This window comes from Castor canadensis, chromosome 4 (genome assembly GCF_047511655.1).
Source record: "Castor canadensis chromosome 4, mCasCan1.hap1v2, whole genome shotgun sequence".
In the NCBI taxonomy this organism is placed as follows: domain Eukaryota; kingdom Metazoa; phylum Chordata; class Mammalia; order Rodentia; family Castoridae; genus Castor; species Castor canadensis.
In genome coordinates, this window is record NC_133389.1 from 73,705,822 (window position 1) to 73,718,969 (window position 13,148).

At 45.1% G+C, this 13,148-nt stretch overlaps 2 protein-coding genes across 6 annotated transcripts in view; one reads left to right on the forward strand and one right to left on the reverse strand.

The window, feature by feature from the left end:
- Positions 1-2,477, reverse strand: part of Fam168b (family with sequence similarity 168 member B) — a 31,917-nt gene extending 29,440 nt beyond the window's left edge. Inside the window, exon 1 of one of the 3 annotated variants that reach the window (XM_074070444.1) lies at positions 2,286-2,477. The gene's annotated coding sequence lies outside the window, so the exon portion shown is untranslated. The remainder of the gene's footprint in view (positions 1-2,285) is intronic. The other 2 variants (XM_074070445.1, XM_074070443.1) reach the window with 2 other exon arrangements.
- Positions 2,478-11,289: 8,812 nt separating this feature from the next.
- Plekhb2 (pleckstrin homology domain containing B2) overlaps positions 11,290-13,148 on the forward strand; it is a 33,953-nt gene continuing 32,094 nt past the window's right edge. Inside the window, exons 1-2 of one of the 3 annotated variants that reach the window (XM_074070448.1) lie at positions 11,357-11,397; positions 12,326-12,405. The gene's annotated coding sequence lies outside the window, so the exon portion shown is untranslated. Of the gene's footprint in view, positions 11,398-12,325; positions 12,406-13,148 lie in introns of all 3 variants that reach the window. The other 2 variants (XM_020159813.2, XM_020159811.2) reach the window with 2 other exon arrangements.

The window sequence follows — 13,148 nt, forward strand, 5'->3', positions numbered from 1 at the left end:
GAGGGCCTCATGCTGGCTAGCCAGGTGCTCTTACCATGTGAGCCACTCTACAAGACCTATGCCTCAAGTTTAAGTAACAATCAGGAAGTATATTTTTAAAGTGAAAAACCCATCACTGTACTCCATAATTTTAAAACGTATCATGATCTAAACAAAGAAACAAATAGGAATTATAAAATTTAAAGGCGTGATATTTTAGTGCTTCGTATCAACAACCCCACTTTCAAGGGTTTAAGTTATCTCTCTCCAGAAGCACCAATATTTGATACAATACTCTTTAGAATAAATTTTCAATCACGTCTGACATCAAGGAGAGCACTAACAGGAGAAAGTTCCCTGCTCCCTAAAACTCCTTTTACTACTGTTTGCAGCCCACAGGGAGAAATGCATGTTCTTCTGCACAGTACAATTATACAGGTTTCAAAAATAAAGAGAGTGGAACAGACATGAAAAAAGTGTTATTCTATTGTTCTGACAGGCTGCTGTTTTAAAATTGTTCAACTGGATCAGGAAAAAATGTCTGTATAATTTGGGAAGACAAAAGTTTCCTTTAAACTACAGAAGTTACAAAAAATTTAAGCATTTTAGGGAGTGAACTATGATATACTGTAAAAATTTCTGTAAATGTCAAAATGTACCCCCAGTACAACAATATAAGAAAGATATTTTCATACAAAAAAAATTAAGTATTTTTAAAACACACTTGAGTTTTTCCCATCTCTGTGGCATTATGCTATTCTTACTTTCCCAGTGTTTGGAATTCACATAATTTTACCATTACAATTTTTCCTAACTTTAAAAATAGAAATGGTTTAAAAGACAGTTGTAGAGCTAATCTAAAGGTGCATTAGGAGCTGGTAAGAGGACATGGCAGTAATATCGGATGCTGTATCCTCCTTCCTCCTGGTTCCCAGGCACTTGCTGCACATTGAGCCTACTCCAATCCTTTGCTAGGCCCAAGAAAGAAGGGGAAAACTTCCTGCGTGGGCATTTCTACTGCCTGCTCACAGCAAACTCTCAGGCGAATCCAGGAGAAGACAGTACTCTCCCAACTTTGAAAGCCTGAAGTGACCTTCCAGCAGACCTTAACTTCCATTTGGTCACAATCACAACTAATTTTAACTCATATTAAAGCTTTCTTGCACCAAAGCACTCCAAAATTGTGCATGAGTAACATGCAAACACCAAATTAAGTCTGAATTATAAAAAAACAAGAGGCAAAATATTCACAACTTCCGTCACAGTAGCCTCAGCATTAGGAAAAATTAGCTTAGATTACTCAAATCTTGGCTTTCGAAGCAAAAACACCCCATTACTTCCTGACCTACCGAAGTTCAAAAACGTACCCCTGTAATTGCAAAACTAAAATTTTTTTCTTCAATCTTTCGAATCTGAGACAGTAATTTCAAATTACACAGAGATGACTGGAGAGTTTAAGAATTACGAGCTACATAAACTTTTGCTTTTTTTTTTTTTTTTTTTTTGCGTGGGGAGGGGGGCGGTACTGGGGCTTCAACTCAAGCCCTCAACACTTGGTAGGCAAGAGCTCTACCACTTGAGCAACTCCACTAGCCCTATACTCTTGTATGCCAAAACATTCCAAAACATGTTTATGTATGACTTTACTTATTAAACATTAACTTCTGCAATGCATTTAGATGCACATTCACACAAACCATAAAAGAGAAACACCCTGTTTATGGACAACACTGTGAAGGTGCAATTTCCTTTTTCAAAGTTAACACAGACTGTGCCTCGAAACACCGTTCCTGAAGAAAACCTTACAGGCCTCACTCAAACCCTGCCCTTTCGAGCGTGGGGGTGGGGGGCGGGTGTACAAAGGGAATTTTACTTTGTAGCTAAATCACGTAGTTACATTGGAAACGATTAAAACCACAAGGACTCTGAACCTGAGTTAGGACACTGCACGGCATCAAGATTTCCATACTCTTGCTCCGCTCCTACTGCGACCTCCACCAGGCCCAGCAAACGCTCCAGCGCGGTGGGTTAGCCCGGGGCGCCACCTGGGCGCTGCCCCCGCCGCCCGCCCACACCTGCCCACCCCGCCCCCTCGGCCCCACCGCACGGCTGCGGGACAAAGCGCAGCGGGATCCCGCCGGACACCAGCCGACTCCGAGCCACTGACCCGACCTTGGCGCCGCCCTGGGCCGGCTGCACAAAGCGCTGCACTTCCGGCTGGGCCGCGCCGTCGCCCGTGCCACCCGGGGCAGCCCGGCCCGGGAGGGCGCGCGTGCTGCCCCCGCCAGGCCGCGGCCCCCACTCACCGCGTCGCGCGCGACGGCCTGGGCCTAGGTGACCGGCGCACACCGGTCCGAGCGGGCGCGGGGCGAGGCGAGGAGCGGCGCCGCTGAGCTCCTCCGATGGGGGGGGCCGAGCCGCTCGCCCCGCGACTTTGCCGCCTCCCGGGGCCGCTCTCCCGCCCGCTGCGCTTGGCCGGCCCGCCTCGCCGCAGCCCGCGCTCCCCGACGCTGCGCAGCCACCGAAGCCACCGACCTCACTTCCGCTCCGGGGGCGCCGCGGCGGGGACGCGCTGGGCACGTGACGCGGCGGCGTGCGCGCTCCCGCCTGCGTCCGACAGGGGCCCGGATGGAGGAGTGCGGGAGCGTGAGAGCTGTGGGTCACTGAGCTCGGCCTTGGTCTTTTCTTGCAGGCTCGAGGATGTGTGCTGGCGTCGTCTGTCGTTCCTGTTACTGCAGTGTGGAAAGAAGAACTAGCTTTTGTTAAGTTGTTATAGAAAAAGTGTATTGGGGTTCTCATTTTTTAAACCTCCTATCGCCACCAGCGAGTGGTGGCTCGGCGCCACCCTGGGTCCTGCGAGGATGCCCGCTGTCCCTGTGCGCGGCGCATCCTGCCGAGCGTTGCCGTCGGTGCGCTGCGTCCATAAAAGTCTGAATACGCATCTTGAGGAGATTGGCACACCCAGAGGTTGATTGACTTAAAGAGCGCGCCACGGGACTGGCTGTCCCCGGCATCACACACCCCGCGTGCTTGCTGTCCACGGAGAAACGCTTGCTTTCCGCTTTGTAAGGGCTGCGTTACCTTAGCACAGAGCCAGGGGTCCGCTTCTGTCGGACGTGAGGTGGTCTGGCTTAGAGCCTAGAGGAGCAGGACCATCTCCCGGCCTGTAGGTAGCAGAAGAGCCAGTCTGCTCTGCCAGAGCAGAGGGCAACCCCATCTGCAGTTCCAAGGAAAGATTCTTCATTTGGTGTCTGTTAGCTGTGAATGGGGATTAAAGTACAGATGTGTCCCTCATCAGAAAGGCTTGGGACCAGAAGTGTTTTGGATTTGGATTTTTAGAATTTTGGAATATTTGCATATACATAATGAAATAATCTTGGGGATAAGACCCAAGATTAAGCACAAAATTCATGTATGTTTCATATACCTTATGCACAGCATGAAGGTAATTTTACACATTATTTTAGTGATTTTGTGCATGAAACAAAGTTTCGTGGTGAGAAATTTTGTCAAAAAATCATTTGGAGCATTTTGTTTTGTTTTTTGAGGTACTAGGAGTGAACTCTGGGCCTTGAGATCGTACTCGATCCACACCCCCAGTTATTTTGCTTTTAGTTTGTTCCTCAGATGGAGTCTAACTAATTTGCCTGGGCTGCCCTGGACAGGCAGTCCTGACTATCTGGAATTACAGGCATGCACCTTCACACCCAGTTAAGCAAGCACTCTTCCATTTAAGCCACACACCCAGGCCCTTTTTATCTTAGTTTATTTTTCAGATAGGGTCTCAAATTTTTGTTCTGGCTCGACCTCGGACTGTGATCCTCCCATCTCTGCCTGTCAAGTAGCTGGAATTAAAGGAACAGCAGTTGTTAACACTATTTTAGTTCCTAAATGAGACTCCGGTGAAGTCTGTAGGATCCACAGCACTAGGAATGATGGACATTATTTCAGGATTCACTGCAGCTTTTGCTGCATTATTGTCTTTATAAGAGACAAATGATATGGCACATGTCATCAAGAGATACAGTTAGAATCTTGTTTATAAGCACGGAGCTGACATCAGCAAATCAAAAAAGAGAATGGTCCATGAAGACTATGGAGAGGGAACTATGGGAAGGCAGGAAAGGGAAAGAACATTCGAAAGTAAAAAATACCGAAAATTGCATCCATATGTAAAAATAATATAGCTGAATGCACTGTAAGCTGTTCAATAATAGGGGAAAAGGGCAATGGAGAAAGATAAGTAATGAGAATAATCTGATTAAAGCACATGTCTGAAATACCAAGGCAATCCCCCCTTGAACTATCAATATACACTTAAAAAAATGAAGGATAGGAAGATAAAACAGGTTCTGTCCAGGAGTGGGTACCAGTTAGAAGACAAAAGAATATCCATTTTATGGAGGATTATTCATAGGAAACAAAATAATAAAATGATGTAATGCTATATTTGTAAATGGTCACATTTGCATTTATAATCTTATCAATGGATAATTGTAAATGTATACTTGATATTTGTAAATACATGATATTTAGCAATAAACTTTAATAAGAATTACGGAAGCTGTAGGCTGGAGGCACGACTCAAGTGGTAGAGCACTAGTAAGCAAGAGGCCCTAAGTTCAAGCCTCAGGACCATCAGTAAAAAAAAAGAGAAAGAGAGAAGTTGGATGCTAGTGGTTCACAATTGCAATCCTTGCTACTTAGGAGGCTGAGATGGGGAGGACAGAGGCTTGAGGCCAGCCCAGGCAAATAGTTCAAGAGACCCCCATCTCCAAAATAACCAGAACAAAGTGGACTGGAGGTGTGGCTCAAGCAGTAGAGAACCTGTCTAGCAAGTTCCAGGCCCTGGGTTCAAACCTCTGTCAACCCCAATACCACCCAAAGAGAGAGACAGAGACAAAGAAGAATTATGAAAGTTCTACATGAATAGAATTTTAAATAACCAGAGAAGAGCCCAAAAGAACACCTCACATTGTTGGATAAGTAGATTTAAATCAGAAAGAAAGCAGTGTTCCCTAAATTCATTTATGAATTTAACAAAACCCCCAGAAAATACCAGTAATTGTTGTTAACTAGACAAAGTGATTCTAATTTACATATAAGGTGAAAATCAACCAGAAAAATGAAAGAGTATTGGCTAGAAAAATTTTGAAAATAAATAGCAGTAGGAATGGGGCCACTAGATTACCTACCAGGGATGTGAACATATGTAAAGGCCTCAGTGAATAAAGCAGTGTGTTCACTAGTGTGTGAACAAACAGACCAATCAAATGTAATAGAAAATGCAGAAATATATCCAAGTGATATTTGATAAAAGATAGCATCTCAATTCAGTGGATGTTATGGTTTGGGCTTTTCTTTCTTTCTTTTTCCCCTCCTTCATTCCCTCCCTTTGGGAGCATGTCCTTAAGAGGATAGAGGGGCTCCAGCTTCTCCTCTTTCTTTGCTTCTTGTCCACTATGAGGTGAGTGGCTTACCCTGTCATAGGCTTCTGCCATGATGTGCCGTGGGCCCAAAAGCAACAGGGGTAAAGGACCATGTACTGAAACCTCTGAAGCTGTGAGCCAAAACAAACCTTTCCTGAGATAGGTTCATTATTTCAAGGATTTTGTTACAGTGATGGAAAGATGACTGACATACTGAGGGTAATGATAAACTGTTAAATAAATTGTATTGGGACTCAAATGTATCTTACCCCATGTACTCCAGGATAAACTAAAAAAAAAAAAAATAGGTATAGGCTAGGCTAAACACATTGGCTCATGCGTGTAATCCCAGCTACTCAGGAGATGGAGATCTGGAGGATAAAGGTTTGAGGCAAGCCTAGGAAAAAAGTTAGTGAGCCCCCTTCTCAACCAATAAGTGAGCATGGTGGTGCATGTCTGTTGTCTCAGCTGCATGGAAGGCATAGGTAGAAGGATTGCAATCCAAGGCAAGCCCAGGCAAAACATGAGAACCTATCAAAAAAATAACAAAAGCAAAAAAGAGCTGGGGTCATGGCTCAAGTGGTAGAGACCTTGCTTAGCAAGCCTGAGGCCTTGAGTTCAAACCCCAGTACCACCAAAAAATAAATAAAGGTTATAAATTTATAATCATGGAATCATAAAAGAACAAGAAGAAAATGGGAAATTCCTGTTTAATCTTAGAGTGAAGAATGATTTCTTTTCACTCAAAACCCAGAAGTCATGGCTACAAAAACCTTGGCTGGCAAAATCACCAGAGGCAAAATCAGAGGGCATATCATTTACAATGAAGAAACCATTCCTCTATGTATCAAAGGCAATTGGACAATCGCTTCGGTATTCTGAGAACTTCCCAGAGTTGGTAAGAACAGCCCCACCACTCAATAAAAATGAGAAGAGGCTAGGCGTGGTTGCATACACCTGTGATTCCTGTCACTTGGGAGCTGGGGGCAGGAGTTCAAACTAGGAGTTCAAAGCTAGAGTTCAACACTAGCTTTGGCAAAGGTAATGGCAAGACCCTTTCTCAGAAACAAATAAAAGGAATGGGTACATAGCCCAAGTGGCAAAGCACTTGCCTAGCATGTGCAAGGTCCTGGGTTCAATCCATAGCACCATGGAAGGAAGAAGGAAGGAAGGAGAGGAAGGTGCACAGAAAAGGAAATACAAATGGCTCTTAATCACATGAAAAAAATCAACTTTGTACAAAAAGAAGTAAGTTAAAATTTTAAGACAGTATTTTTCACCAATGACAGTGCCCTCATTGGTAAGGATACCAAGAAGTAGGCATTGGTTTGCAGGACTAGACAGAGGATCATCTGATGAGTGTATCAAGATAAATGCACACAAAGCCTTTTTTTTTTTTTTTTTTGGTGGTACTAGGGTTTGAACTCAGGGCTTCATGTTTGCTAGGCAGGCACTTTACACTTGAAGTACTCCACCATCTCTTCGTGTGTGTGTGTGTGTGTGTGTGTGTGTGTGTGTGTTGGGTAATTTTGAGATAGGCACTTGAAAACTATTTGCCCAGGCTCGCTTTGAACTGCGATCCTCCTGATCTGTCTCCTGAGTAGCTAGGATTACAGGCATGAGCCACCAGTGCACACAAAACTTCTGACCCAACTCCATTTCTGAGATTTTGTCTCTATAGATACTTGTAGATATACACATAAAATAATTTCATGCATTTTATGCATTGCAGAATTGTTTATTGTAGTAAAATACTGGAAACCCTCCAGTGTCCATCACCAGGGGAATGATTGAATAAACTCTGGATCATCCATACAGTGAAATACTCTATAACTCAAAACAAAGAAAATGAAATGAATTCTTCCATATACCACATTTTATTTACGTATTCATCTGCTGATGGGCAGTTAGGCCAATTCCATAACTTGGCAATTGTGTGGATAGTGCTGCAATGATAATATCTCCAAGATAAGGGACATTTTTCAATGGAAAAAAAACAAGGGCTAAGCCTGTGTTAAAGAACATTGTATAAACAAGGTAAAAATAAAAATACATATTTGCAGGGCTGGTGAATGGCTCAAGTGGTAGAGTGCTTATCTAGTGAGTGTGAGGCCCTGAGTTCAAACCACTGTACCACAAAAATAAACAAATACATAAATAAAATTTATTTGCATTTAAAGAGCATTGTGGTTTTTATAGCAATACTGAAAAGTATACAAGCTGAGCGCTGGTGGCTCATGCCTACAACCTTAGCTACTCAGAAGGCAGAGATCAGGAGGATCATGGTTTGAAGCTAGCCTACACAAATGTTCGAGAGATCCTATCTCGAAAATGCCCAACACAAAGACAGGGCTGGCAGAGTGGCTTAAGTGGTACCTGCCTAGCAGTTGTGAGGCCCTGAGTTCAAACCCCAGCACCACTAAAACAATACATACGTACATACATACATATATACATGCATAAATAACTCTGGAGGCTGGGAAGTATATTTGCTTATGCTTGCAGAAGAGACAAAACACAAAAGGCAACCTGGCTTTATAACAACTCCCTCTGGTAGTACCTAATATAGTCTTTTGAGAAAGGCATCGATTTCCTGGAGGACCTAATCACTTTTAAAGGGCCCCTCCCTGTCACTGGGAAAATCCCTTACATTGAGAATCAAATGTCAACATGTATTTGGTGCGGACAAACCAAATCCAAACCGTGCAGCCTCAAATTTAGACAGGCAAAAATTCATTGCTTCCCACCCTAAAGAGGCATTTCCAGAAATTCCATAATAGGAAGAGCAAAGGGGCACCAGTTAGTTGGAAGGGTTTGCTAGCCCTGCAGTGGATTCTGCCTGGGGTTGACCCCCACTCTATCCTCACTAGGACTGCATGTCTATTTGATATGGACTTGGGGGAACATCTGAAGTCCTAATGCTCCACCTAAGTGCCATCTCTGCTACTTTTAGACACATAAAATCATTCCTTGAAAAAATCCAGAAAAAAACCATTTAGAATAAGTACAGGAAGCTGGCAATTCTAGGTTTCCATTACCTCCCATTACTTGTAAGAATCTCATTCCAAATTACGTGGATATGGCAGGGGATGACATTTATCTATCACTTTTTTTTTCAATAAGGAAAGCTGTACTAATTATTAGGGCAAATGGAAGTGGGGTTAATCAGTAGGTAATTTGGTTTGCTGAATTGAGGGCCACAAAGGCAGAGTAACATCTTGATGTGGCCCCTCAATATTCCTCTCTCTGGCTCAGACCAGAAGTCACACAGTTAAGACACATGTGGAGTTAGAAATCAGGTGTCCTCACCTGTATTGGGCCTTCTTTCCCCTGGACTCTTTTTGTCAGTCAGTTTGGACAGAAAGCCAACTTTAGTAATACAGAAAACTTACTCCAGGACCACTCCCTGCTCCAACTCCTGGAACATCTACTAAAACCAAACAGCATTCAAATGTTACTTTTTCCTATTATTTAAGTGATACATATCCATTTAAGAAAATTTTGGCTGGGTACCCATGGCTCACGTTTGTAATCCTAGCTACTCAGGAGGCAGAGGTCAGGGGGATTTCGGTTTGAAGCTGGCCTGGACATAGTTCAAGAGCCCCTATTTCGAAAAAAACCCATGTCAAAAAAGGGCTGGTGGGGTGGCTCAAGGTATAGGCCCTGAGTCCAAACCCCTGTACTGAAGAAAAAAAAGAAGGAAAATTTTGCAAATACAGAAAAATAGGGAAAAGAAATCAGACATCCATAGTCCCACACTAAAAAACACCTGTTAGTGTATTTCTGGATACTCCAAATCCAAACATTGAAAGACTCCTAAGAACAATGCCGGGCTAGACTTAGAGCTTTAGTGAGAGCTGGTCAAGAAGTTTAGAATGTCAGGCAACTTTCCTGAGGTCATCCATGAATGACAGAACCAGGAAGACCCCCAAACAATGCCAATCTCTGAACTCTTGTGTTAACTAAGCCACACTATTGTTAGAAATGCTGTTCCCAAACATTGATCAAAGAAACACGTGGAGTCACTCAGCAAGGGAAAAAGAACTGTTTTACTTCTGCAGAAGGCTGCAGCCACAGACCAGAGCCTGACAGACAGAACACACTGAGCGGGGATTCAGGTCAGTTTTTATCACTCTCTGCCCTCAGCCTGATGGATGGGTTTGGGTTCACAATCTTTGCAATTGGTTACTTAGAAAAGGGGGCACATGAGGTAAGGGTGAGCTTGAAGCAGGGAGAACAAGAAAATTCTTTTGAGCAATATTCATCTTTAAGCAAGCAGTTTGAGATTAGGACATCTAGTGATAAACAGCTTTGTTTGCAAGAACTTTGCAAGGTCAAGCAATGTTTCACAAAGCATGTGGACAGCAATTTGGGGAGGTTAGCAGGCATCTACACAGTGATACTCATACATGAACTCCTTTGACAGAAAAGACCTGACTTTAGTTGATTCTCATACCATCTTGCAAAGAATCAGCTGCAGATACCATAGCACTACCTACCCTGGATTTCTTTCCTCACAGAGGAGCTGGGTAAAGACCTGCAGAAGTCTAGAGTTTCAAAGACCAACAACAAGAGGACTTTTCCAAAGCTTTTTCCTTTTTTTAAATTTAGATGTAATGTTTATACAGAAAAGTGAACAGATCGTAAGTGTTTAGCTTTGATAAACTTTTGCTTACTTTCAGATGTCCATGTTCAGATCACTGCATGGACGTTTACAGCACCCCAGATCCAGGGTTGCCAGGAGGCTCCTTCAAACCCCTTGACAGTCGGCACCCTTGCCCCACTCTGACAGATTCTACAGGGGCTTCAAAGCATTTTGAAAGTTTAGCAGTAAGGATAATTAACATTTTCTTTCCTTCTTCTATTTTTTTTTAATAAGTTTTTCATTTTGTAGAAATACATTTTTTTTTGACAGTTCTGGGCATTGGAATTAGGGCCTCACACATGCCAAGCACCTAGCTTGACTCCCAGCCCGCGGGGTAATTTTACCTTTACAGAAAAGTTACAAAGACAGTATACCCATCACAAAATTTCTCATAGTGCTACCACCTTGTGTAACGGTGACACATTTGTCACAACTATTAACTAAGCTCAATTTTTTTTAAGTTTACATTTTTTCATTAACACCTTTATTCTGTGCCAAGATCCCATGGAGAGCACTACCCTTTTTTTTTTGGTGATTTTTGCAGTACTGAGTACTGGTGGGGTATTTTTCCAAATATCCCTCCCTCAGTTGTGCTTTGGCTAATGTTTTCCTCCTGGTTTTTGTGAGGAAGACCACTGGAAAACTGGTGCTGTCCTCACCTCATGCCAAGGTGAGTACGACCAAGTGTAACAAAAGTTGACCACTACAATTTCTTACTGTTAGTTTATTTTCCCCAACCCACTTCCACACTACTTTTTGGAAGGAAGTTACTATGCACAGTCCACACTCAGGGATGGGTGGGAATTAAGACACCCTTCTGGAAGGAGTATTAATAATTACAAGTCCTTTGTAGGGAAGATTTCTCTCTTTTTCCTCATTTGCTTCTTTAATCATTTACTTGTATCTACAGGGCTCCACGGTACCTTATACTGCCTGTTGTCATTTGATCTTATGTGACTTATTTTGAGCCTTCCAGTTTGGCCCTCGGATGCTCTTCAGGTTGGTTGGGTGTGTGTCACGCACTTCCTTATTCCTGGCTTACTGATGCCAAAGGCTGAGCTTGCCCTTGCTTGTCCAGCCCCATGCTCAAGTAGCTCTCCAAGAAGAGGGGCCCTTTTTCATTAGAGATGGTGTTTAGCGGTCAAGGTCAGGCGCTCATCCTCCTTCCTACCACAGTTCTAAACCTGCGCTTACGAAGATGACTGTCCCCGGGCCTGGCGCCCGCGCCACTACAACTCCCGGCGTGCCCCGCGCACGCGCAGGACGTAGGAGGGGCGGGCGCCTCGGAGGCCAGCGTCCTTGCTTTCCCAGTCCGCTTCTTCCCGGCCGCCGGAGCGCTCGCAGGTAACTGTCCTCTGGCCCGCGTACCCCCCATCTAATGCACTCTCCCTCGAGCTGCCCAGCCTGACCCCTCTGAGAGGACCTCACCTCCAGCCTCTCCGACCCTCCCCCGCGCCAGGCGGCCCCACCCCCACCCTAATCCTCCTCCCCACCCCCCAGCCGCCCAGACCCCTCCAAGGGGACCCCACCTCCAGCCTTTCTGCCCCGCCCCCTTCCGGCGTTCCCCCCATCTCAATCACCCTGCCCAGAGCCGCCCAGCTGCGATCCCTCGGAGGGGACCCCCCCTTCCCGCCCCTCCCCCTACCAGTGTCCCCTCCCATCTTAATCCCCTCTACCCCGACCTTTCCGCCTCTGCCCCTTCGCGGTGATCCACCCTCCTCGCGATTCCTCAGGTCCTCTCCTCCCGCCTAGGTCTCGTCCCTTGTCTGGGCGTCGGCCCCTGCAGAATGACCCTGCGGGTGTGGCCGGCCCTGGCTTTCCTGGGGCTGGAGAGCGCCGCGTACGTCCGCGGCAGGGCCCGCGCCCACCTCCGGCCTTCGTCCCGCCGCGCTCGGCTGCAGCCCTCGGGCCTCCTGCGCCTTCGCGGGTGGGGCCGCTCCGCCTCAGCTCCCCTGCCCTTGCATCCTTGCAGTCTTTGGTGTCAGGTGCATGCCTGTACATTATTGTACATCGTTTTTCATATGGTACTCCGTTACCCAACTACGGCGCTCAGGGGTCCAGGAGTTTTTTAATTTGTGTAAGCCTAAGGTGTTTTTTTTTTTTTTTTTGTGGTACTGGGGCTGGATATTTTGGTTATTTTTGAGATAGGGTCTCATGACTATATGCCCAGGCTGGAACCGCCATCCTTCTGATCCGTGCCTCCTGAATAACTAGGATTACAGGCGTGAGCCACTGGCTCCCGGTCTGATTGTTTTGTATATTTAAATCTCAGGTTAAATCTCAACACTTTACAAAGAGGAGGCTTCCCAAACGAGCAAAGAGTGAATTTACATTGTTTCAAGGTGGGCTGAGGTAAGGAATGAGGTGGATTATGAAACCTGAAAGAGAATGTGTTAGTTCAAAAGATTGCCGGCTCCGGAGACCTTTTCACTTCTTTTTGGTGCCCCCATTTGACTTGGAAACGAAGGAGCCAACGCCCAAGTGAGAATTCTTACCTGCTATGGCCTCCTCTGGCCTTGGAAAGAACCAAGTGTCCATGCAGGAAGTAACAAGAGGAAGTCCCTGAGCTAGGACTGTTAACTGCCTGTTTACTTATGACCCTCAGTATTTGCTGAGCATATCAATAACCAAAACTTGTATGCACAGATTCGTGTGTTGTGTGCCTTAGTAGTGGGCATACCTGCTTAAGGCCCTGCATATGCTTGGGAAGACCGCTGATGCTAGTTCCCTGTGGAACTAGGAGTGATCCCTGGGTCCAGAAAATTCCTGGTCTGAAATGTGAACTGATGGGCCCCCAACCCTTCAGTCATGTATGGTTTTGAAATATTCCTGGGACATCTTCTTGACTCATTACTGTTTGTAGAGAACAGTTATTTCCATAAGGAGGCAACTTTTACTGCAAAATTGAGTGAGAGTGCTAGAGAGAGACTGAGGGCCTGTGAGCTGAATTCCAGCTCTTGAAACTAGACAGTAATGCAGTTACACCCATTCTTACCTTTTGGAGTCTCTGCTTCAGGGCTCTTTGGACATCTGTCATTTAGTCAACTCAGTAACCCCAGGAGGTAACTAGTTCTGTCTTGTCATTCAGGTAAGAA